The sequence below is a fragment of the Trachurus japonicus genome, chromosome 3, assembly GCF_045865225.1.
Source record: "Trachurus japonicus isolate A0001 chromosome 3, Traja_1.0".
Classification (NCBI taxonomy): domain Eukaryota; kingdom Metazoa; phylum Chordata; class Actinopteri; order Carangiformes; family Carangidae; genus Trachurus; species Trachurus japonicus.
Window position 1 is genome coordinate 28,797,612 of NC_140909.1, and position 10,122 is coordinate 28,807,733.

The 10,122-nt window shown below is 39.4% G+C and overlaps 1 pseudogene across 1 annotated transcript; it reads left to right on the forward strand.

The window, feature by feature from the left end:
* Positions 1-811: 811 nt before the first annotated feature.
* Positions 812-8,920, forward strand: LOC146990113 (uncharacterized; annotated as a pseudogene). The gene is made up of 5 exons (XR_015035617.1): positions 812-1,104; positions 1,238-1,391; positions 1,787-1,896; positions 2,373-2,660; positions 8,588-8,920. The product of XR_015035617.1 is annotated as an uncharacterized LOC146990113 (transcript).
* The last annotated feature ends 1,202 nt before the right edge of the window (positions 8,921-10,122 follow it).

Consider the following 10,122-nt stretch of genomic DNA (forward strand, 5'->3'; position numbering starts at 1 on the left):
GTTCATTGTTCATGTGAATATATTCCAGGTCTCTTTTTAGGGGTGGGCAATATAACCTGAAATCTGAAATTTGCAGTCACATGTACACATCCCTAGTACTGGAGGAATGCATTTATCTAACATCAGTATGGCAAAATCTGGGATGGTAAGAGAATCATAATGTCGGCAACAGGCAATCCTGGGCGTATCACCCACCCCATGGCTCTATACTATACGTAATAGTATTTTAAAGGTTAAATTCACCTCCATCATGTCTCTCCATTATTGTAGCATGTTCCAGTGCCAAGTGAACAGCGAGGCCTGCAGTCTCTACTTCAAAGCAAAGCACCAGAGATACTTGAAGAACACAAGATAAGAGGAACACTGAAAATTGAGTCAAGGAGGCTCCTTGTCAAAATATGCATCTGTCACTTGGTGGAGAAGCATGGATAGTAAGTATATAAACTCAAAAAATATTGAACGACTTTGAATTGTACTTAATAGTCATTGCCCTGACAGATGGCAGTTTTGGATTTTGCTCTTCTCTGTCCCCCCAGTTACCCACCAAATGATGAAAAGCTTGCTCTCGCAAAGAGTATCATCAACACTTTCCCATCCTTGAAGGTTCAGATTGATGGAAAAGGAGATGGATTTGTAAGTAACATGATCTAATGATTTATATGGCCTAAATAACAGTCAAGTTGTTGTTTTTTATCTCATTGTGTATTTTCAACACTTACTGTACACTATTCAGTATTCTAAAAAAAACAACATTTTGTTGTCATTTCAGGAGCATTTTTATGATCCATCATCCCATTCTGGATTCTTGGAAATGAGACTGCGTAACATCCGCCGAAAGCTGGAAGATGGTCAGCGCCGCTACACAAAGCGTAAGATAACCTGCGACAACAGACAGGGTCAGAACAGGAACAGGGTGACAACAGTGTGACCAGTGAGTGGATCACACTCATGAAACGGCTAAGGCCCTCTTCAGAGAACATTCCTTCAATCAAGTCAGCAATGGAGAAGACGTACACCAGGCGTAGGTCATGGATATCAAAGGAGACTCCCACAATGGCTGAAATCTTCAGCGAATACCCACGCTTCTTGGATATGTCGAGTCTGGTAGGTGTCATATTGCAGCTGAGTCATTATTCATAATTTAATTTATATTTTAGATATTTTAAATATTTAAATGTTATATTGTTAATAACACGGTTGATTTAGAATATATTCTGAAAATGTCTCTTTATGTAAGTTGGATATCGAGTTCGGCAAAATGACGGACGGAAAGACTGACCTGTTCATCAGACGATGGGAAGCCAGCATCATTCCAAAGCTAAAAGCTGTGGCTGCCATGGAAAGAGGTGATGTTGCATCTCTTACGAAGGGGATGGAAGACCAAACAGATGGTATGTGTGTGTGTGTGTGTGTGTGCATGCATTTATTTTCTTTATTTACATGATTAATTATGATGATGATAATAATATGGCATGTATGTGAATAGAATGTAGGAACCCTCGTCCTGTTTACTATTTAGCAGTGATGTTTTTGATCAGTGTAGTACTTTCTCAGTAGCCCAATCCATGCTGTTTTACATATGAAATATCCACAGCTGTAGTAAGTCCTGAAATCAGTGCCGGAAACTATTTTGGGAACACGAGGAGTAATTTTCAGCATTTATGTCAGGGCTTGTAGATACTGAAATGTGGTCCATTGACTTTGCATTAGTTTGTGGCTAGCTAGACAAAGCGGTAGGTATCTAGTTCTGTGGATATCTAATTTTCTGTTTTCATTTCATTTTCAGATGAGAAGTGCTACACGATGCTGGTTGTCCTCACACATCTTCTGCCACCAATACCTGGGAGTCGCTGCAGTGTGAAATCTGCAATATCATTCCTACTGGATTTTGTACCGGTATGTTTTGTAAGACTGAGCACCTTTTAGGTTTTTAAAGATGGTTTATGAATTTCACAATACAAAATTACAAATACAGTATATTAAGCAAATAAAGTGCAACCAGTGCCTAAGTGCAAAGGATTCATAAAGTGCTATCACTTCATAAGGCCAGTATGTGTCAGGGAACACTTTGAAATGTGTCTACACTTCTTCTCCAGAGGTCAGCAATTATTGGTTTGATTACTGTGTTGTCAATTACAGTCTGCTGTTTTACCATAGTACATCTTGTTTTGCATAATTTTATATCACACCACACCTATAATTATTTGTATCTCTTCTGTATGTTTAGATGGCAATTTATCTTCCCTCTGTTATTTATAATGTCTTACACTTTTTACTTAATGCAGTATAGCATGCCAATTTAGACTTAAATTTATTTCTGATGGTGCTTTTTGAAATCGTTAAATGTATCTATTTTTTCCTCATCTCTTAAGCTTGGAACCAGCATTGCATCCCTCTGCAGCGACCCCAAGACAGCATCAAGGACCCAACCACAGCTGATCTGCATCGGCAATTTGAGGAGCACAGCACACCAGTACGTCATCATCGCGAGGAATGATGGAGTGACCATTCCTGTAGATGAAGGCCTGACATGTGCCGTAGACAAGCTATTTAAGCTGTACTGGGTCTGCAACTTGTCCTATCCACCACAACTCAGCTCTGTGTTCACCTTCTTTGAATACATCTATGAAGTGACCATCTCAACCAAGAGGAGATCCAAGGTACTAGAGCTTATCTCTAAGCTTCAGGCTGCTGAGTAGCTCACGAGAGAATGTACATATGTCCAAGGTGTAGTCAGTCAATATCTACAGAAGTAAAGACACTAATTTGGCATTTACGTGAAATACATGCCTTATCAGATGGACAGGACTTGACTATTATCTGCAGCCAAGATGGTTGCCCAAGGATGTACCACAACTTCAATTCATTTTCCAAACATCTTCATAGAGACCACCAGTCCACACCAACATTCTTGGATAATGTGTCTTTCCAAGCTAATGACCAAAGTCCAGCAGATACATCTGAGGCAGGGCCATCTAATATTGAGGACTCACCAGACTTTATTCCATGTAAAACTGCCATTCCTAGTGACTGTGTTGCTTCTTTTCTGGCAAAAATGTATTCTTCATCAAATACGACTTTAATGGATGTAACAAAAAGTGTTAGTTGTACACAAGAGATGCTAGAAAGGACTGTAGAAAGTTTACAACATTCAACAACTACATTGTTGAATAATCTGCAAGTACCACTTGACAGTGAGTCTGTCCAGTCATTAATGAGCAAATTTGAAAATGCTAAAACTGTGTTTAAAGATGTAGACACACCTTTCAAAATGAACAAATACTTTTCAGAGAAATTTGGTCTTGTGAAGCCAAAAGAAATATTTCTTGGTCATAGGGCAGACACTGGAAGAAAATGTGGACAAGTAAAACAAGTGTTGGCAGCAGACACATGCCAGTATGTGTCAGTAATTGAAACAGTTAAATTTTTATTCAGCAATGACCAGATGCAAAAGGTTTACCTACAGGGTAAGAAAGATACTGTAGGCAAAATGCACAACTACTGTGATGGCTCTCAGTTTTTATCTCATCCGCTGTTTAAAACATTTCCTCAAGCCCTCCAAATACAGTTGTATTTTGACGACTTAGAAACAACAAACCCTTTAGGCTCTAAAACAAAAATTCACAAAATGGGGGCCGTGTATTTTGCTTTGAAGAATCTGCCACCGCAGTATAATTCATCACTTTCAAATATTCACTTGTGTCTTCTTTTCAATTCCATGGACCGAGAGGTATATGGGTTTGGTAAAATTTTGGAACCACTGCTAGAGGACATCAGACTCCTTGAAAGTTCTGGTATACAGGTGGAGATGCAAGGACAAAACCATCAACTGTATGGAACAATCTGTGTCTTGACTGCAGATAACTTAGCTATCCATTCCCTATGTGGATATCTAGAGAGCTTTTCAGCAAACAAGTATTGTCACTTTTGCATGGTTGACAAAACAGTTGCTCAGTCTGTTTTCGATGAAGATGATGTTGAGAGGCGCACAAAAGAAAATTATCAGCAGCATGTCAGATGTAATGATCCAAGCTCAACTGGAGTTAAAGAGGACTCTTGTTTAAATAAACTGCAGTATTTTCATGTTACTGAGAACACATGTGTTGACATTATGCATGATATACTTGAGGGTGTAGCCCCTTTGGAAGTGAGACTAATGTTACAACACTTCATTTATGAAGAAAAGCTTTTCACCCTAGAACTGTTGAATCAAAGAATTTCCAGTTTTGACTATGGGTATGGAAATGAGAAAAATAAACCAAGTGTTATTCTCAATCTGAGAACCTCTGACAATGCAGTAAAACAGACTGCATCACAAATGTGGTGCCTTTTGCAGGTGTTACCTTTTTTAGTTGGTGATCTCATTGACACAAGAAGTAAACATTGGCATTTATTCATTTTGCTGAGAGAAATATGCAGCATTGTCTTTGCACCCATTGTGACACATGGGCTTGCTGTATTCCTGAAACAACTCATTATAGACCACCACTCATTATTCAAGAAGCTCTATCTTCGAAATTTGATTCCGAAACACCACTTTATGGTGCATTACCCCAGGATGATGGTAACGTTTGGACCTCTTTCTCAGCTGTGGTGTATGAGATTCGAGGCCAAGCATAATCCATTAAAAAGACATGCCCATGTGGTTGGAAACTTCAAAAATATTTCTAAAACACTCAGTTATAAACACCAAGTTCAGCACATGTATAGCTTCAAGTTTGGTGATGCTCTTTCTGAGAAAATGAGTGTTACAAATGCATACCCTGTGTCCATCAGCTCATTGAAAAAAGCAGATGTTGTGCTGGACAAACTGAAATCCACCTATGATGATGGTGACTTGACTTTGAACAGCTCTGTCTATGTTGCCCACACTGTTAGTGTGCTTGGCCAATCTTACAGAACCGGCTGTGTATTGCCACTTAAAGTTGACAACAATGGAGAGCCTTCGTTTGGTGAAATAATTCATATTATACCACAGGCTGACAATGTATCCATTCTGATGTTTGTAAGAATTCTTACAGTGAAGTTCTTTGATGAGCATTTGTATGCTTATGCGGTACAAAAAACTAAAGAATATGAAATGATCAACCTGACTGATGCCACAGATGTCAGGCCTTTGGACATAATGTCAGGTTTCTCCACAGATGAACTATACTTAAACCCAAGGTATAAGATTGTCTAGCTTCTCAAGAATGCAATGATGAGTAATAGGATCCTGTTATGTTAGGGCTGCAACTAATGATAATTCTAGCAGGTCTATTAAAACTGTGTATGGTTGTTGTAGTTATTGTTAATGTTTTCTATGTCATGCCTGTTGCTTTTTACAAATACTTTATTTAGGTTTTACATGCATACATATGATATAACATGATAGAAAAATAAATAAAAAAGGAGCAAGTTGATACAATACATGGTTAATCAAACAAAAGGTTAATAATATTTTAAAGTTGCAAAATGTCCCAAGGGAGAGTATGTTGCTTGTCCAGTGTTTTTGCCTGCTGAGTTGATGTAGGATCCTGTTAGGGCTGCAACTACATGTAATGATAATTCTAGCAGGTCTATTACAACTGTGTATGATTGTTGTAGTTATTGTTAATGTTTTCATTCAATGTCATGCCTGTTGCCACCGATGAGTTGATGTAGGATTCTGTGAACCTTTGATTGATTAAATGTCTAACATTTTTATATGGTCTGTCCCTTTAATATTTAGAATTACAAATGCCTAATAGTTAACACATGAAATTGCAATATTAACACATTAACTAGTAGTTTTTGGACATTTTAATTTACACATAATCAACATTTTATGGGCCCTAGTTTCGTCGACCAGGTGAAGTCTAGCATCAGCGCAGCTTCGCCACGCCAACGGGGTGTGGCCCAGGTCCATTTCGCAAGTTTGCTGGGCCGCGCAGTCAGACTTAGACTAGCGCAACCCCTCCCCTCGTCCCTCCCACCGGCGCAAACGGTGAAGAGGGAGGAGACAGGGCGGGAGGGAGACAGGAGGAGGAGAGAAAGGCGTGGAGTGGGTTTGACACAGCCGAGTCAGATCTTCACCAATCAAAGGAGCTCCTCTCCTCACCTTTAACTGCGCGGCGGGTGATGCGCGCTGCAAGTTTGTCATTTTATACTTGGACATGGACGGAGGAGACAGCGACGCCAGAGGCCGAACCTCTCCCAGGAGGAAACAGCTGTTTTGGTCCGGAGGTCCGAGCTCAGAGTGACCAATAAGTGTTGAAATGACACATTTTGTGTGTTAAATTACCTGACACAGTTTGTGTGTTAAAATGGCTCACACATTTATTGTGTAAAACATGTGTTGAAATCACACATTTTGTGTGTTAAATCACCTGACACAGTTTGTGTGTTAAAATGGCTCACACATTTATTGTGTTAATTTTGACACAACATGTGTTGTCCCTGAGCACACTCACGACATGTGTTAAAATTCTGCACAACATGTGTCATTTTTAACACATCTCTTCTTGCAGTGTACAGGTGTTGGATGATGGATCCAGGTGGGTGGGGCTTGCCCTCCTAGGACGTTTTGCGTCCTTTTGCGTTCCATTATTGAGCAGCATTTTAGCTACAATCATGCTATGGCAAAATGGTTTGGAGCGGGGATGTATTTTTCTGTGATGTTGAAATTAAAAAAAAAAAAAAAAAAGTTTTTTGTTTTGTTTGAATGTGTTATCCAAATACCCCAACCCACCCTCTTGGAGGACGTTTTGCGTCCTCGTGTTAATGAGCCATCATTTTTTAATGGTTTTATATTTTCAGATCTTTTTTTTTTTTGTTATGTTATTTAACTTCTCTCCTACAATTACTGTTAATTTCAAACAATAAAATTAATTAATTAACCCTTTACAGGCCGGTTTCTGTGATGTACACTCATTTCTAACAGAAAAACAGCCCAAAATGAAATATTCAGTGATTAGAGGTGGATTTTTTTTTCGTGATTACAACTGTCTGAGGTCAGACAATGTTTATGGAAAATATCAGTTTTTTTGCATTTGTACTTTTTTTGTAGTGTTAGATTTAAGTGAAAAAATAGCTTTTGCCCTGTCATCAGACTTCATGATAGTGAAGCCATAACTTTTTAATGGTTTTATATTTTGAGATCATTTTTTTTTTGCTATGTTATTTAACTTCTCTCCTACAATGACTGTTAATTTCAAACAATAAAATTAATTAATTAACCCTTTACAGGCCGGTTTCTGTGAGTTTCTATGATTTACACTCATTTCTACACACAAAACAGCCCAAAAATTAGATATTTTCTAATTAGAGATGGATTTTCTTTTCATGATTACAACTGTCTGAGGTCAGACAATGTTTATGGGGAATATCAGTTTTTTTTGCATTTTTACTTTTTTTGTAGTGTTAGATTTAAGTGAAAAAATAGCTTTCGCCCTGTCATTTTCATGATGGTGAAGCCATAACTTTTTAATGGTTTTATATTTTGAGATCATTTTTTTTTGCTATGTTATTTAACTTCTCTCCTACAATGACTGTTAATTTCAAACCATAAAATTAATTAATTAACCCTTTACAGGCTGGTTTCTGTGATGTACACTCATTTCTAAAAAAGAAAAAACAGCCTAAAAATGAAATACTCTTTAATTAGAGATGGATTTTTTTTCATGATTACAACTGTCTGAGGTAAGACAATGTTTATGGGGAATATCAATTATTATGCATTTTTACTTTTTTTGTAGTGTAGATTTAAGTGAAAAATCCCTTTCGCCCTGTCAATCTTCATGATGTGAGTCTTCATGATGGTTTAGTCATAACTTTTTTATGGTTTTATATTTTAAGTTTTTTTTTTTTTTTGTTATGTTATTTAACTTCTCTCCTACAATGACTGTTAATTTCAAACAATAAAATTGATTAATTAACCCTTTACAGGCCGGTTTCTGTGACGTACCACTCGTCCTACAAAAAACAGCCCAAAAGGGAAATGGATTATGTTTTAATGATTATAACTGTCTTGATGCCAGGCAATGTTTATGGGGAATGTCCGTTTTTATGCATATTTACTCTTTTGTAGTGTTAGATTGAAATAAAAAAATACCTTTCGCCCTGTTCAGGACTGAGCGAGTCCTCTGGATATCAGCTGCGGCAGATCAGAGAGGAGAACGCGGCGCAACAAAACTCTGCTGCGGGGGGATTCAAATAAACAAACCATGGAAGAATCGCCTTTTTTTTTTTAAAGATTTGGTAAAAGTCGCTGAGCCTGCTGCATTCCAACATGGACAGGTTCCCTACCCCAAGAGAAGCATGGATCCGCAGGCTCTGGGCTGTTGCAGCAGGAGAAGCTGGAGCGTCGGTCTGGTCGGTCTGGCCGCCCGCAGCGGCTCCACCGCCGCTAATCTCCTCGCCGTCCTCCTCCTCCTCCTCCTCCCCCCTCCTCGTCATCGCGCCCCCCCCCCCCCTCGTCGTCGTCGTCGTCGTCGTCGTCGTCGTCTTGTTCCTCTTCCTCTCCTCCGCCTCGGGCAAAGGAGAGGCGTCTCTTCACCTGATGACTCGCTGAGCAGCGACTGACGCCCCGTCAGAGGGTGAGGAGGACCGGGCATCTCCCCTCCTCCAGCCCGCGGAGGAGAGCAGCTCCAGCGGCAGCGAGTCGCCTGGTGAGCCGCCGGGGCTCCGCAGCCCGCAGGGAGGGGGTGAGAGCCCGGGGAAGAGCCGCGGTTCCCCGCAGAGAGCAGCGCGGCGCTCCGGAGCTCCTGGCCGGGGGAAGAGCCGCGGATCCCCGCAGAGAGCAGCGCGGCGCTCCGGAGCTCCTGGCCGGGGGAAGAGCCGCGGTTCCCCGCAGAGAGCAGCGCGGCGCTCCGGAGCTCCTGGCCGGGGACAGCTCCACAGCGCAGCCGTCAACGCTCCAGCTTCTCCTGCTGCTGCAACAGGTAGTCACAGCCTGCTTTGATCCATGCTTCTCTTGGAGTACTTATTCATTTTCGAATACAATAGGCTCGATTTTTCCATGGTTTGTTTTTTAATCCCCTGCAGCTGATATCCAGAGGACTCAATGAGTCCTTGCTGGGCGAAAGGGATTTTTTCACTTAAATCTAACACTACAAAAAAAGTACAAATGCAAAAAAACTGATATTTTCCATAAACATTGTCTGACCTCAGACAGTTGTAATCATGAAAAAAAAATCCATCTCTTATCACTGAATATTTCATTTTTGGGCTGTTTCTTGTATATAAATGAGTGTACATCACAGAAACTGGCCTCTAAAGGGTTAATTAATTAATTGTTTTGCTTGAAATGAACAGTCATTGTAGGAGAGAAGTTAAATAACATAACAAAAAAAAAAAGATCTCAAAATATAAAACCATTAAAAAGTTATTACTTCACCAACACGAGGACTCAAAACGTCCTTTAAGAGGGTGAAAGGGATTTTTCATTTAAATCTAACACTACAAAAAAAGTAAAAATGCTAAAAAACTGATATTTTCCATAAACATTGTCTGACCTCAGACAGTTGTAATCATGGAAAAAAAATCCATCTCTTATCACTGAAAACCTTATTTTTGGGCTGTTTCTTGTATAGAAATGAGTGTACATCACGGAAACTGGCCTCTAAAGGGTTAATTAATTAATTTTATTGTTTGAAATTAACAGTCATGATAGGAGAGAAGTTCAATAACATAACAAAAAAAAAAATATCTCAAAATATAAAACCATTAAAAAGTTGTGGCTCACTAACACGAGGACGCAAAACATCCTTTAACAGGGTGAAAGGGATTTTTTACTTAAATCTAACACTACAAAAAAAGTACAAATGCAAAAAAACTGATATTCCCCATAAACATTGTCTGACCTCAGACAGTTGTAATCATGAAAAGAAATCCACCTCTAATCGCTGAATACTTTATTTTTGGGCTGTTTTTCTGTTAGAAATGAGTGTAATTATCTCAAAATATAAAACCATTAAAAAGTTATGGCTCACTAACACAAGGACGCAAAACGTCCTCCAACAGGATACGAGGATGGGATTTAAAGCAGGGCCAGAGGGTTACAAAAATATCCTGCTAATAAACAAACAGGAGCTCTAAAGAGGGAAGAAATGTTCCGGTAAAACACTCAGAGAAACCAAATCCTACAGGTGTTGGATGATGGAT